The sequence below is a fragment of the Arachis ipaensis genome, chromosome B9, assembly GCF_059453495.1.
Source record: "Arachis ipaensis isolate K30076 ecotype BB chromosome B9, ASM5945349v1, whole genome shotgun sequence".
NCBI lineage: Eukaryota > Viridiplantae > Streptophyta > Magnoliopsida > Fabales > Fabaceae > Arachis > Arachis ipaensis.
Window position 1 is genome coordinate 17,260,165 of NC_142444.1, and position 16,103 is coordinate 17,276,267.

Consider the following 16,103-nt stretch of genomic DNA (forward strand, 5'->3'; position numbering starts at 1 on the left):
AGGCACAGCTTCATCCTCCTTCTCCTCGGTAGCCTTCTCCTCGTCAGCCTTCTCCTCGTCGCTATCCTCCAAGAAGGTCTTGACTAAACCTTCGAGCCCGGTTACCGAAGCAGACATCTCCACTACAACAGAGAAACAAATACATTAGTCGTGAAGATGGCAAGAGTATATTAAATGATAAACAATACAAAACTACAAGACAAAACAGCTCACAAATATAACTCCAAGCGGCCTCCCGTTCACCCATAAGGAGGTGGGGGTTCACGGGGTTCTTCCCAAAAATCGCAAATAACACGTCGGCAATTCTCTTATTTACAGGAGACATCCCCTTGTAGGTCACCTTAATAAAGGTGTTCGACCCCGCCCCGAAGCTCCAATACGTCGGGATGAGGCGTTCTCCCTCTAGCGACAACCAAAAGGGATGGCGACCTTTGACGGGACGAACTTTGAAATATTTGTCCTTGAACCCATGATAGGAGTGCTCGAACAAACCAAATATCCTCCGACCTTGGGCAGATCGGAAAGACAGGAACCCTTTCCTCGCTTTCCCTTGTTTGGAAGGGTTAGTAAGATTGAAGAAGAAGAGAAAGACATCCACCGACACCGGCAGCTCAAGATATTCACAAACCATCTCGAAACAGCGGATAGAGGCCCAGCTGTTCGGATGAAGCTGCGACTGTGGCACGGATATCCGATTAAGAAGCGACATCTGGAAGCCGAAAAACGGTATGCGAACGCCGACCTGGGTGAACATGGCTTTGTAAAACCAAATCCAGTCGGCAACCCAGGGGGAGTGAAAATTAATCTCATACAGCCGCTCATGGGGGGCAGGAACGAAGGATTTATAATTGGCCTCCTCGTCTGTCCCCCCCGCACAGATACTCGGCTTGCCGGAACTTTGTCAACTCCTCCAGATCCATCTGATTCAGCGAGTCCTTCACATCGGAGGTCACCCAGGCGTAGAGGTCATAGTTCGCGGTGGAAGGAGAAGCCCGGGAAATGACGCGAGGCATACCTACAGTGGGGGTACCACTCCATTAGTCTATGAGGTCGAGAGTTCAGGAAAAACCCAGGAACTATGTCCATCCTATTCAACAGTTAAGATCAAGCATGGCTAAAGCTATATCTATCATGCAAGCCACCTAAAAGCCTACCCTGAAATGGTACCCCTCCCCTAACGCATTTACTTGACACTAGAAAGCCATCTAGCAACAAAGATCAAACAAAAATAGCAAGAACATGAAGCAAATGCAAGCAGTAAACGTACGACAATGAAGCAGAAAAGAGAAAGGATCAAAGATTAACTGAATCGGTTGCGAAAACTGAGAAGGAAGAAGAAAAGATGCACGAAGACGCCAGAACAAAGCTCTGAGATTTTCTGAGTGAAGAAGAAGGAGATGGTAGGGAGATAGTAGGAGCAAGAGTGTAAAGGGAAAGATCAAAGCAAAACTGTTTAAAACTGCCACCCAGGAAGCGCGAAAGACCTGGGGGCAAAATAGTCTTTGCATATGGAGTTTTCCAGCCCATTATGAGCATTAAATGCCCTGCGCGAAGAACGAGGTGACAAACGGTCGTTCCAACAACGAACAAACACGCGCGCAAGAGGCACGTCCACCCCACGGACGGCCGACCTGACGACAACGCACGAGAGGGGAGATGACGCGCCACCAACGATCCTCACGGTCGTCGCTAGCGCGTCGGGGGCACTGTTACGGCCTGGCCCAAGCAGTTTACGGGCCGGCCCGACCCAAGCAGCACCTGACCCGAACGGTCGGAGGCGAGACGCTCAGAGGCCGACCCGGACACGCGTCCCTGACACGCGTCCCTAACAGCTTCGCCCCAGCTGTGCGAGGGAGGCCTCGAAGAAGGTGGGCCTGTCCTTGCAGGGCCCACCTTTGACACGATATATATGGGGAAGGACCTGCCCTTCCCCCAAGGTACGTCACACATCATTCTACCCCTTTTCGGCTGCACACTCACTAACTAGAGCGTCGGAGTGTCTTTGCAGGTGACACCCCCTTCCACGTGAAGTGCTCGGGGGCCCGCCTACTCTAGCCCGGTGGCCTACGACCAGACGATACCTACCCGAACTGTCCGGTACCCGACCTACCGAACACAAATCAAGAACAGCAAACCACAACAAGAACAATTTATAAAATTAACAATTTATCAAAAGGTCAAGAACAACACAACAACCTAAAATTTAAAAGTTAAGAACAGCACTAAAATATTAATTTATCAAATTAACAAGTTAATAAGATCAATTAAAACTGAAAATCAAAATAACAAGAACAACTAAAGCTTTAAAATATAGCAAATTAAACCAACAACAAAACAAGAACTGGAACAACATACTAATCATTAAAAATAACAATTAAATAAAATAATAACTGAATAATTAATACAAGAAAGAACAAGTAAAGGAAAATAAATTACCTAAGGCTGGAGCATGTTCCGAAATTCGAACAGAACAGGGAGAGGGAGCTGGAGCTTTGAAATGCGACGAAGATGGTTGAACAGAAATAGAACGGTGGTTGAACGGCAGCTCTAACACGTGAGGAGAGGTCGGAACAGAGGGCTAAGCAGGTCGAACAGAAGGACAGGGGCTGGAGTGCGGGAAAACAGAGCTTGAAGAGCGGTAGAACCTCAGCGAGACAGCGGTGGAAGCTCGGCCAAAAAGGAGGCAGAACACGCGTTGTGACGACGCTGTTGGCCTGTTGCAGTGCAGACGACAGCGGTGGTTGGACGTTGAAGAACGGCGACGAAGAAGAACGGCAGCGGTGGCAAAACGTTCCAGTTCAAAGGTTGAAGAAGAAGAATGTGGGAGTAAGGGAGGAGATCGAGATGAGAGGCGCAGGTGAGAGGAAGGAAAAGGAATGACTGAGTGAGTGAGAGAGTGCGTAGCTTTGGTTAGGGTTTCAATGAATGAAACAGCGCCGTTTGAGCGAAAAATTAAAAACCGGCCGGGTCCCGATTCGGTTCGATCGGACGGTTTCCGACCGGTTCGATGGTTCAACTCTGATTTTCAAATTCACCTATTATGCTTTCTATTCGATCCGTCTTTCTTGTTGGTTCAACCGGTTTGAACTGGTTTTCAAAACCATCGAGGAAACAAAACATCATTCTTGATGTTTTTTTTTTTGTCATTCTGAGACTTCTAAGGGGAGAGGCAGGACGGGAATGAATCCTCTCAATTGTTAAAAAAAATTGCTCTCTCCTTCATATTTATTTTTGGTTCCACTTATAAAATTAATGGTGGGAGATCACACTTTACTCCCTCAATTGTTAAAAAAAATTGAGAGGATCCATTTTTGAGGGAGGACAAATGTAATGTGAGTTATGACTCATCGGCATCATTATTGATGCCTTATCGGTTTATTTATGTTTATGTTCAATCCTTCGGGTTAGAGAATTTTGCAACTAGGGCTACTCCAATAAGAAGGCCATCATTTGTGGATTATGGAAATTATATGGGGCTTGTAGCATTCGAGACCCAAAAATATCGTTAATATTGTGAAATAAATAAGGAAGATGTTCTAAATATAAAATAAAGATATGTAAATAGAAGACTCTAATATTAATATAATTAACTCGATAAAATAATTTATATATTTATATGCAGTAACGTAAAGATATATATATATAGAGAGAGAGAGAGAGAAAGAAACTATTAGTAGTGTATAAAAGAGAAGATAATTTTATTGTTGTAAAGAGAGAGAGAGAAAGGGGAGTATTTGTAATTGTGTGTATAATCTTTTTTCCACGTTCATGCTTTTCTAGGCAAACAAATTCTACTTTTCAAACTTCATTAATTATGCTTTGTCATGAAAACTTGCTCCTTTTAGCATAGAAAAACTGATCCGCCCATAAATGGGCATCCATCCTTATCCATCCTTGTTGTAACACTCCCCCTTGGATGCTCATTTAGGAAAATGCCCCATTAAACCCTTACTAAAGAAAAACCCATTGGGAAAAAACCTTAGTGAAGGAAAAAGAGTAAAATGTCCTTTGTGATAGGGACTGCCTCATTAAAAACTTTGTCAAGAAAAACCCAATGGAAAAAAAACTTGACCAAGGGAAAAAGAGTACAGTCTCCCCCTCTTGTCGACATCATTTAATGTCTCGAAATCGGCGCATCCCAATCTTATGTACCAATCTTTCAAAGGAGGATTTTGGGAGTGACTTTGTGAATAAATCTGCCAGATTGTCACTTGAGCAGATCTGTTGGATATCAATTGTCTCTTGATTTTGAAGATCATGAGTGAAGAAGAATTTAGGAGAAATATGCTTTGTTCTATCACCTTTAATGTATCCACCTTTAAGCTAAGTGATGAGCGGATAATTTATACGCTTTTTGACATTGTTTTTAGTATGTTTTTAGTAGGATCTAGTTACTTTTAGGGATGTTTTCATTAGTTTTTATGTTAAATTCACATTTCTGGACTTTACTATGAGTTTGTGTGTTTTTCTGTGATTTCAGGTATTTTCTGGCTGAAATTGAGGGACTTGAGCAGAAATCAGATTCAGAGGTTGAAAAAGGACTACTGATGCTGTTGGATTCTGACCTCCCTGCACTCAAAATGGATTTTCTGGAGCTACAGAACTCGAAATGGCGCGCTTCCAATTGCGTTGGAAAGTAAACATCTAGGGCTTTCTAGCATTGTATAATAGTTCATACTTTGGCCAAGTTTAGATGACGCAAACTGGCGTTCAACGCCAGCTCTCTGCCCAATTCTGGCGTCCAGCGCCAGAAAAGGAGCCAAAACCAGAGTTGAACGCCCAAACTGGCACAAAAGCGGGCGTTCAACTCCAAGAAGGACCTCTACACGTGCAACACTCAAGCTCAGCCCAAGCACACACCAAGTGGGCCCCGAAAGTGGATTTATGCATCAATTACTTACTTCTGTAAACCCTAGTAGCTAGTTTATTATAAATAGGACCTTTTACTAGTCTTTTGACCATCCAGAGTCTTTTTGACAATCCCGGATTGTATTTTGATCCTGTGATCACGTTTTAGGGGGCTGGCCATCTCGGCCATGCCTGGACCTTTCACTTATGTATTTTTAACGGTAGAGTTTCTACACTCCATAGATTAAGGTGTGGAGCTCTGCTGTTCCTCAAAGATTAATGTAAAGTACTACTATTTTCTATTCAATTCTTCTTATTTCGCTTCTAAGATATTCATTCGTACTTCAATCTGAATGTGATGAACGTGACAATCATCATCATTCCCTATGAACGCGTGCCTGACAACCACTTCCGTTCTACCTTCGACTGAATGAGTATCTCTTAGATCTCTTAATCAGAATCTTCGTGGCGTAAGCTAGAATGATGGCGGCATTCAAGAGAATCCGGAAAGTCTAAACCTTGTCTGTGGTATTTCGAGTAGGATTCAATGAATGAATGACTGTGACGAGCTCCAAACTCGCGATTGCAGGGCGTTAGTGACAGACGCAAAAGGATAGTAAATCCTATTCCAGCATGATTGAGAACCGACAGATGAATAGCCGTGCCGTGACAGGGTGCGTTGACCATTTTCACTGAGAGGATAAGATGAAGCCATTGACAAGGGTGATGCCTCCAGACGATTAGTCGTGCCGTGACAGGGCATTGGATCATTTTCCCGAGAGATGATCGAAAGTAGCCATTGATAGTGGTGATGTATCACATAAAGCCAGCCATGGAAAGGAGTAAGACTAATTGGATGAAGATAGCAGGAAAGCAGAGGTTCTGAGGAACGAAAGCATCTCCATTCGCTTATCTGAAATTCTCACCAATGAATTACATAAGTATTTCTATCCCCATTTTATTATATTAAATTCGAAAACACCATTATCAATTTATATCTGCCTAACTGAGATTTGCAAGGTGACCATAGCTTGCTTCCTACCAACAATCTCCGTGGGATTCGACCCTTACTCACGTAAGGTATTACTTGGACGACCCAGTGCACTTGCTAGTCAGTTACACGGAGTTGTAAACCGTGGTTTTGGCATCATGTTTTTGGCGCCATTCCCAGGGAAAGAAAGAGCAATGAACTTTACATAATTAAAGTGTAATCACGATTCCGCGTACCACTGAGCAATGCATGTTGTATTATCTTCAAACAGGATAGTTGGAGCTATCTTATGATCAATCAGTCCACATAATGACAGAATATATTGGATCAAACTCCTGAGCCAAAAACACTCGCGACTTGCTTCATGAATCGCTAGTATTTCGGCATGATTAGAGGATGTTGCAGCAATTGTCTGTTTCGTGGACCTTCATGATATAGCTGTTCCACCATATGTGAACAGGTATCCTGTTTGAGATTTTCCTTTATGTGAATCAGACAAATATCCTGCATCTGCATAGCCAACTAGTTGTGACTTAGATCCATAGGGATAAAACAATCCCATATCAACTGTTCCATGAAGATATCGAAAGATTTGCTTGATTCCACTACAATGTCTTCTAGTTGGAGGGGAACTACACCTTGCTAGTAAATTCACCGCGAATGATATGTCAGGTCGTGTATTATTAGCAAGATACATTAGCGCTCCAATGGCACTAAGATATGGTACTTCAGGACCAAGGATATCTTTATTCTCTTCTTTAGGACGGAATTGATCATTTTCCATATCCAAATATCTTACAATCATTGGGGTACTTAATGGATGTGACTTATTCATATAAAATCTCTTCAAGATCTTTCCGTATATGTTGTTTGATGAATAAAGATTCCATTTTTTGTATGTTTGATCTGCAGGCCGAGACAAAATTTAGTCTTTCTAAGATCTTTCATCTCAAACTCTTTTTTTAGAGTTTTTATAATTGTTGGAATCTCTTCAAGAGTTCCAATGACATTTAAATCATCAACGTACACAGCAATTATAATGAACCCAGATGCAGATTTTTTTATGAAAATACACGGGCAGATATTATCATTCTTGAATCCATTTTTTTTTAGATTCAAAATTTTTAAGAATGAATTCTAGTGTTTCATGAAGCATGCGAAGCCTGGCTGGCTATAAAGCCATGTCTAAATTTATTTGGACTGAGGCAGCAATTTGTTATCAAGAGCAAGCTAGTTGTTGTTAATCCACCTGCTACTGTTCCTGATTTACATGCTAAAGCTTGGCTGGCCATTGGCCATGTCTAGTGTTTTGGACCGGAGCTTTCATTGAAAGCTTGGCTGGCTAGTGAGCCATGTCTAATTCCTGGACTGAAGCTTTAGACTAAATATGGCAAGATTCCTGGAATTCATGTTAAAAATTTTGGAATCCTTATTTTTTCTTTTTTCATATAATTTTTGAAATAAAAATCCAAAAAAAAATTAGAAAATCATAAAAATCAAAAATAATTTTTGTGTTTCTTGTTTGAGTCTTGAGTCATATCATAAGTTTGGTGTCACTTGCATATGCATCTTGCATTTTTCGAAAATATCATGCATTCATAGTGTTCTTCATGATCTTCAAGTTGTTCTTGGTAAGTCCTCTTGTTTGATCTTGATGTTTTCATGTTTTGTGTCTTTTCTTGTTTTACATGTGCATTTTTCGTTTCTTAGAGTCTAAACATGAAAGATTTCTAAGTTTGGTGTCTTACATGTTTTCTTTGCATCAAAAATTTTTCAAAAATATGTTCTTGATGTTCATCTTGACATTCAAAGTGTTCTTGGTGTTCATCTTGACATTCATATCATTCATGCATGCATTCATTGTTTTGATTCAAAATTTTCATGCATTGAGTCTTTTTGTTGTTTTTCTCTCTCATCATAAAAATTCAAAAATCAAAAAAATATCTTTCCCTTTTTCTCTCATCAAATTCAAAAATTTGGATTGACTTTTTCAAAAATTTTTAAAATCAAATTGTTTCTCATGAGTCAAATCAAATTTTCAATTTGAAAATCTTATCTTTTTCAAAAATCTTTTTCAAAAATCAAATCTTTTTCAAAATTCTTAGTTATTTTCGAAAATTCCAAAAATATTTTTCAAAAATCTTTTTCTTATTTTTTTACCAAATTTTCGAAAATAACAATAACAATTAATGTTTTGATTCAAAAATTTCAAGTTTGTTACTTGCTTGTTAAGAAAGATTCAAACTTTGAGTTCTAGAATCATATCTTGTGATTTCTTATAAATCAAGTCATTAATTGTGATTTTAAAAATCAAATCTTTTTCAAAAACTAATTTCAATCATATCTTTTCAAAAATATCTTCTTATCTTATCTTTTTCAAAAATATCTTTTCAAAATATCTTTTCCAACTTCCTAACTTTTTATCTTTTCAAAATTTGTTTCAACTAACTAACTAACTTTTTGTTTGTTTCTTATCTTTTTCAAAACTACCTAACTAACTCTCTCTCTCTATTTTCGAAAATATCTTCCCCTTTTTTTAAAAATTTCTTTTAATTAACTAATTATTTTATTTTTATTTTGAATTTTCGAAAAAAAAAAAAACTACTAACCTTTTTCAAAAACTATTTTCAAAAATCACTAACTCTTTTTCAAAAATTATTTTCGAAAGTTCCCCTCTCTCATCTTATTCTATTGATTTATTCATCTACTAACATCTCTCCCTCACCCACCAAAAATCCAAACCCTCTCTCTCTCTTTCTGAGTTCAGATTTTTCTCCTCTTCTTTTCTTCTACTAACAATAAGGAACCTCTTTACTGTGACATAGAGGATTCCTCTTCTTTTCTTTTTCTCTCCTCTTTCTTATGAGTAGGGACAGAGAAAAAGGCATTCTTGTTGAAGCTAATCCAGAACCTGAAAGGACTCTGAAGAGGAAATTAAGAGAAGCTAAATTACAACAATCCAGAGACAACTTGATTGAAAATTTCGAACAAGTAAAGGAGATGGCAGCCGAACCCAACAACAATGCAAGGAGAATGCTTGGTGACTTTACTGCACCAAATTCCAATTTACATGGAAGAAGCATCTCCATTCCTGCCATTGGAGCAAACAACTTTGAGCTGAAACCTCAATTAGTTTCTCTGATGCAGCAGAACTGCAAGTTTCATGGACTTCCATCTGAAGATCCTTTTCAGTTCTTAACTGAATTCTTGCAGATATGTGATACTGTTAAGACTAATGGAGTAGATCCTGAAGTCTACAGGCTCATGCTTTTCCCTTTTGCTGTAAGAGACAGAGCTAGAGTATGGTTGGACTCTCAACCTAAGGATAGCCTGAACTCTTGGGATAAGCTGGTCAAGGCTTTCCTAGCCAAGTTCTTTCCTCCTCAAAAGCTGAGCAAGCTTAGAGTGGATGTTCAAACCTTCAGACAGAAAGAAGGTGAATCCCTCTATGAAGCTTGGGAGAGATACAAAGGACTGACCAAAAAGTGTCCTTCTGACATGCTTTCAGAATGGATCATCCTGGATATATTCTATGATGGTCTGTCTGAGTTATCTAAGATGTCATTGGATACTTCTGCAGGTGGATCCATTCACCTAAAGAAAACGCCTGCAGAAGCTCAAGAACTCATTGACATGGTTGCTAATAACCAGTTCATGTACACCTCTGAAAGGAATCCTGTGAGTAATGGGACGCCTATGAAGAAGGGAGTTCTTGAAGTTGATACTCTGAATGCCATATTGGCTCAGAATAAAATATTGACTCAGCAAGTCAATATGATCTCTCAGAGTCTGCATGGAATGCAAGCTGCATCCAACAGTACTCAAGAGGCTTCTTATGAAGAAGAAGCTTATGATCCTGAGAACCCTGCAATAGCAGAGGTGAATTACTTAGGTGAACCTTATGGAAACACCTATAACTCATCATGGAAAAATCATCCAAATTTCTCATGGAAGGATCAAAAGCCTCAACAAGGCTTTAATAATGGTGGAAGAAACAGGTTTAACAATAATAAACCTTTTCCATCATCCACTCAGCAACAGACAGAGAACTCTGAACAAAATGCTTCTAATTTAGCAAATCTAGTCTCTGATCTATCCAAGGCCACTGTGAGCTTCATGAATGAAACAAGGTCTTCCATTAGAAATTTGGAAGCACAAGTGGGCCAGCTGAGTAAAAGGATCACTGAAATCCCTCCCAGTACTCTCCCAAGCAATACAGAAGAGAACCCAAAAGGAGAGTGCAAGGCCATTGACATAAGCACCATGGCCGAACCTACAAGGGGAGTGGAGGACGTGAATCCCAAGGAGGAAGACCTCCTGGGACGTCCAGTGATCAATAAGAAGCTTCCCTCTGAGGAACAAAAGGACTCTGAGGCTCATCTAGAGACCATAGAGATTCCATTGAACCTCCTTATGCCCTTCATGAGCTCTGATGAGTATTCCTCTTCTGAAGAGAATGAGGATGTTACTGAAGAACAAACTGCCAAGTTTCTTGGTGCAATCATGAAGCTGAATGCCAAATTATTTGGCATTGATACTTGGGAAGTTGAACCTCCCTTGTTCATCAATGAACTAAGTGATCTGGATCAACTGACATTGCCTCAGAAGAGACAGGATCCTGGAAAGTTCATAATACCCTGTACCATAGGCACCATGATCTTTAAGGCTCTATGTGACCTTGGTTCAGGAATAAACCTCATGCCCCTCTCTGTAATAGAGAAATTGGGAATCTATGGGGTGCAAGCTGCTAAAATCTCATTAGAGATGGCAGACAGTTCAAGAAAACAGGCTTATGGACAAGTAGAGGACGTGTTAGTAAAGGTTGAAGGCCTTTACATCCCTGCTGATTTCATAGTCCTGGATACTGGAAAGGAAGAGGATGAATCCATCATCCTAGGAAGACCTTTCCTAGCCACAGCAAGAGCTGTGATTGATGTTGACAGAGGTGAAATAGTCCTTCAATGGAATGAGGACTCCCTTGTGTTTAAAACTCAAGGATCTCCCTCTGCAATCATGGAGAGGAAGCATGAAAAGCTTCTCTCAAAGCAGAGTCAACCCAAGCCCCCACAGTCAAACTCTAAGTTTGGTGTTGGGAGGCCACAACCAAACTCTAAGTTTGGTGTTGAACTCCCATATCCAAACTCTAAGTTTGGTGTTGGAGAGTTTCAACAATGCTCTGAACATCTGTAAGGCTCCATGAGAGCCCACTGTCAAGCTATTGACATTAAAGAAGCGCTTGTTGGGAGGCAACCCAATTTTTATTTATCTAACTATATTTTTCTTAGTTATATGTCTTTATAGGTTCATGATCATGTGGAGTCACAAAATAAATATAAAAATTGAAAACGAAATCAAAAACAGCAGAAGAAAAATCACACCCTGGAGGAGCATCTGTCTGGCGTTCAGCGCCAGAACAGAGCATGGTTCCGGCGCTGAACGCCCAAAATGGGCAGCTTCTGGGCGCTGAACGCCAGAACAGGCATGGTTCTGGCGTTCAACGCCAGAAATGGCACACAAATGGGCGTTGAACGCCCAAAATGGCCACCAACCTGGCGCTGAACGCCCAGAGTTGTGTGCAAAGGCATTTTTACATGCCTAATGGGTGCAGGGATGTAAATCCTTGAACAACTCAGGATCTGTGGACCCCACAGGATCCCCACCTACCTCCACTCACTTCTTCTCACCACTCTCTTTCACACAACCCCATAAACACTCTTCCCCATAAACCTACCTCATAAACTCCACCTACCTTCAAAAATTCAGAACCAATTTCCCACCCAAACCCACCCGTATGGCCGAAACCTTTTCCCCCCTCCCTTCCCTATATAAAGCCCTCTATTCTTCATCAAATTCACACAACACACCCCTCTACACCCTTCTTGGCCGAAACACTTCCCACTCTCCCTCTCCTCCATTTCTTCTTCTTCTTCATCTATTCTTTCTTTTATTGCTGGAGGGCGAGCAAAATTCTAAGTTTGGTGTGGTAAAAGCATAAGCTTTTTGTTTTTCCATTACCATTGATGGCACCTAAGACCGGAGAATCCTCTAGAAAGGGGAAAGGGAAGACAAAAGCTTCCACATCCAAGTCATGGGAGATGGAAAGGTTCATCTCCAAAGCCCATCAAGACCACTTCTATAATGTTGTGGCCAAAAAGAAGGTGATCCCTGAGGTCCCTTTCAAACTCAAAAGAAATGAGTATCCGGAGATCCGACATGAAATTCAAAGAAGAGGTTGGGAAGTTCTAACAAACCCCATCCAACAAGTCGGCATCCTAATGGTTCAAGAGTTCTATGCCAATGCATGGATCACCAAGAACCATGATCAAAGTAAGAACCCGGATCCAAAGAACTATGTTACAATGGTTCGGGGGAAATACTTAGATTTTAGTCCGGAAAATGTGAGGTTGGCATTCAACTTGCCCATGATGCAAGGAGATGAATGCCCCTACACTAGAAGGGTTAACTTTAATCAAAGGTTGGACCGAGTCCTTATAGACATATGTGTAGAAGGAGCTCAATGGAAGATTGACTCCAAAGGCAAACCGGTTCAACTAAGAAGATTGGACCTCAAGCCTGTGGCTAGAGGATGGTTGGAGTTCATTCAATGCTCAATCATTCCCACTAGCAACCGGTCTGAAGTTACTATAGACCGGGCCATCATGATCCATAGCATCATGATTGGAGAAGAGGTGGAAGTTCATGAGATTATACCTCAAGAACTCTACAAGGTGGCTGACAAGTCCTCCACTATGGCAAGGTTAGCCTTTCCTCACCTCATCTGCCACCTATGCAATTCGGCTGGGATTGACATAGAGGGAGATATCCTCATCAAAGAGGACAAGCCCATCACTAAGAAAAAGATGGAGCAAGCAAGAGAGCCCATTCATGGAGCTCAAGAGGCGTATGAAGCTCATCACCATGAGATCCCGGAAATGCCTCAAATGCATTTTTCTCCACAAAACTATTGGGAGCAAATCAACACCTCCCTAGGAGAATTGAGTTCCAATATGGGACAACTAAGGGTGGAACATCAAGAGCACTCCATCATCCTTCATGAAATAAGAAAAGATCAAAAAGCAATGAGGGAGGAGCAACAAAGACAAGGAAGAGACATAGAAGAGCTCAAGGACATCATTGGTTCCTCAAGAAGGAAACGCCACCATCACTAAGGTGGATTCATTCCTTGTTCTTGTTTCTTCTGTTTTTTGTTTTCTATGTTATGTGCTTATCTATGTTTGTGTCTTCATTACATGATCATTAGTAGTTAGTAACTATGTCTTAAAGTTATGAATGTCCTATGAATTCATCACCTCTCTTAAATGAAAAATATTTTAATTCAAAAGAACAAGAAGTACATGAGTTTCGAATTTATCCTTGAACTTAGCTTAATTATATTGATGTGGTGACAATGCTTCTTGTTTTCTGAATGAATGCTTGAACAGTGCATATGTCTTTTGAAGTTGTTGTTTAAGAATGTTAAACATGTTGGCTCTTGAAAGAATGATGACTAGGAGACATGTTATTTGATAATCTGAAAAATCATAAAAATGATTCTTGAAGCAAGAAAAAGCAGCAAAGAACAAAGCTTGCAGAAAAAAAAAAGGGGCAAAAAAAAAAAGAAAGAAAAAGCAAGCAGAAAAAGCCAAAAGCTCTTAAAACCAAGAGGCAAGAGCAAAAAGCCAATAACCCTTAAAACCAAAAGGCAAGGGCAATAAAAAGGATCCCAAGGCTTTGAGCATCAGTGGATAGGAGGGCCTAAAGGAATAAAATCCTGGCCTAAGCGGCTAAACCAAGCTGTCCCTAACCATGTGCTTGTGGCGTGTAGGTGTCAAGTGAAAACTTGAGACTGAGCGGTTAAAGTCAAGGTCCAAAGAAAAAAAAGAGTGTGCTTAAGAACCCTGGACACCTCTAATTGGGGACTTTAGCAAAGCTGAGTCACAATCTGAAAAGGTTCACCCAATTATGTGTCTGTGGCATTTATGTATCCGGTGGTAATACTGGAAAACAAAGTGCTTAGGGCCACGGCCAAGACTCATGAAATAGCTGTGTTCAAGAATCATCATACTGAACTAGGAGAATCAATAACACTATCTGAACTCTGAGTTCCTATAGATGCCAATCATTCTGAACCTCAATGGATAAAGTGAGATGCCAAAACTATTCAAGAGGCAAAAAGCTATAAGTCCCGCTCATTTGATTGAAGCTATGTTTCATTGATAGTTTGGAATTTATAGTATATTCTCTTCTTTTTATCCTATTTGATTTTCAGTTGCTTGGGGACAAGCAACAATTTAAGTTTGGTGTTGTGATGAGCGGATAATTTATACGCTTTTTGACATTGTTTTTAGTATGTTTTTAGTAGGATCTAGTTACTTTTAGGGATATTTTCATTAGTTTTTATGTTAAATTCACATTTCTGGACTTTACTATGAGTTTGTGTGTCTTTTTGTGATTTCAGGTATTTTCTGGCTGAAATTGAGGGACTTGAGTAGAAATCAGATTCAGAGGTTGAAAAAGGACTGCTGATGCTGTTGGATTCTGACCTCCCTGCACTCAAAATGGATTTTCTGGAGCTACAGAACTCGAAATGGCGCGCTTCCAATTGCGTTGGAAAGTAGACATCCAGGGCTTTCCATAAATGTATAATAGTCCATACTTTGGCCAAGTTTTAATGACGCAAACTGGCGTTCAACGCCAGCTCTCTGCCCAATTCTGGTGTCCAGCGCCAGAAAAGGAGCCAAAACCAGAGTTGAACGCCCAAACTGGCACAAAAGCTGGCGTTCAACTCCAAGAAGGACCTCTACACGTGCAACACTCAAGCTCAGCCCAAGCACACACTAAGTGGGCCCCGGAAGTGGATTTATGCATCAATTACTTACTTCTATAAACCCTAGTAGCTAGTTTATTATAAATAGGACCTTTTACTAGTCTTTTGACCATCCAGAGTCTTTTTGACAATCCCGGATTGTATTTTGATCCTGTGATCATGTTTTAGGAGGCTGGCCATCTCGGCCATGCCTGGACCTTTCACTTATGTATTTTTAACGGTAGAGTTTCTACACTCCATAGATTAAGGTGTGGAGCTCTGCTGTTCCTCAAAGATTAATGCAAAGTACTACTGTTTTCTATTCAATTCTTCTTATTTCGCTTCTAAGATATTCATTCGTACTTCAATTTGAATGTGATGAACGTGACAATCATCATCATTCCCTATGAACGCGTGCCTGACAACCACTTCCGTTCTACCTTCGACTGAATGAGTATCTCTTAGATCTCTTAATCAGAATCTTCATGGCGTAAGCTAGAATGATGGCGGCATTCAAGAGAATTCGGAAATTCTAAACCTTGTCTGTGGTATTCCGAGTAGGATTCAATGAATGAATGACTATGACGAGCTCCAAACTCGCGATTGTAGGGCGTTAGTGACAGACGCAAAAGGATAGTAAATCCTATTCCAGCATGATCGAGAACTGACAGATGAATAACCGTGCCGTGACAGGGTGCGTTGACCATTTTCACTGAGAGGATAAGATGAAGCCATTGACAAGGGTGATGCCTCTAGACGATTAGCCGTGCCGTGACAGGGCATTGGATCATTTTCCCGAGAGATGACTGAAAGTAGCCATTGATAGTGGTGATGTATCACATAAAGCCAGCCATGGAAAGGAGTAAGACTGATTGGATGAAGATAGCAGAAAAGCAGAGGTTCAGAGGAACGAAAGCATCTCCATTCGCTTATCTGAAATTCTCACCAATGAATTACATAAGTATTTCTATCCCCATTTTATTATATTAAATTCGAAAACACCATTATCAATTTATATCTGCCTAACTGAGATTTGCAAGGTGACCATAACTTGCTTCATACCAACAATCTCCGTAGGATTCGACCCTTACTCACGTAAGGTATTACTTGGACGACCCAGTGCACTTGCTGGTCAGTTACACGGAGTTGTGAACCGTGGTTTTGGCATCATGTTTTTGGCGCCATTCCCAGGGAAAGAAAGAGCAATGAACTTTACATAATTAAAGTGTAATCACGATTCCGCGTACCACTGAGCAATGCATGTTGTATTATCTTCAAACAGGATAGTTGGAGCTATCTTATGATCAATCAGTCCACATAATGACCGAATATATTGGATCAAACTCCTGAGCCAAAAACACTCGCGACTTGCTTCATGAATCGCTAGTATTTCGGCATGATTAGAGGATGTTGCAGCAATTGTCTGTTTCGTGGACCTTCATGATATAGTTGTTCCAC

At 40.6% G+C, this 16,103-nt stretch overlaps 1 non-coding gene across 1 annotated transcript; it reads right to left on the reverse strand.

Annotated features, from left to right (window-relative positions):
* Positions 1 to 9,235: 9,235 nt before the first annotated feature.
* Positions 9,236 to 9,343, reverse strand: LOC148543884 (small nucleolar RNA R71). Its single transcript, XR_015901992.1, has one exon. It is a non-coding gene; the product is annotated as a small nucleolar RNA R71 (small nucleolar RNA).
* Positions 9,344 to 16,103: the final 6,760 nt, after the last annotated feature.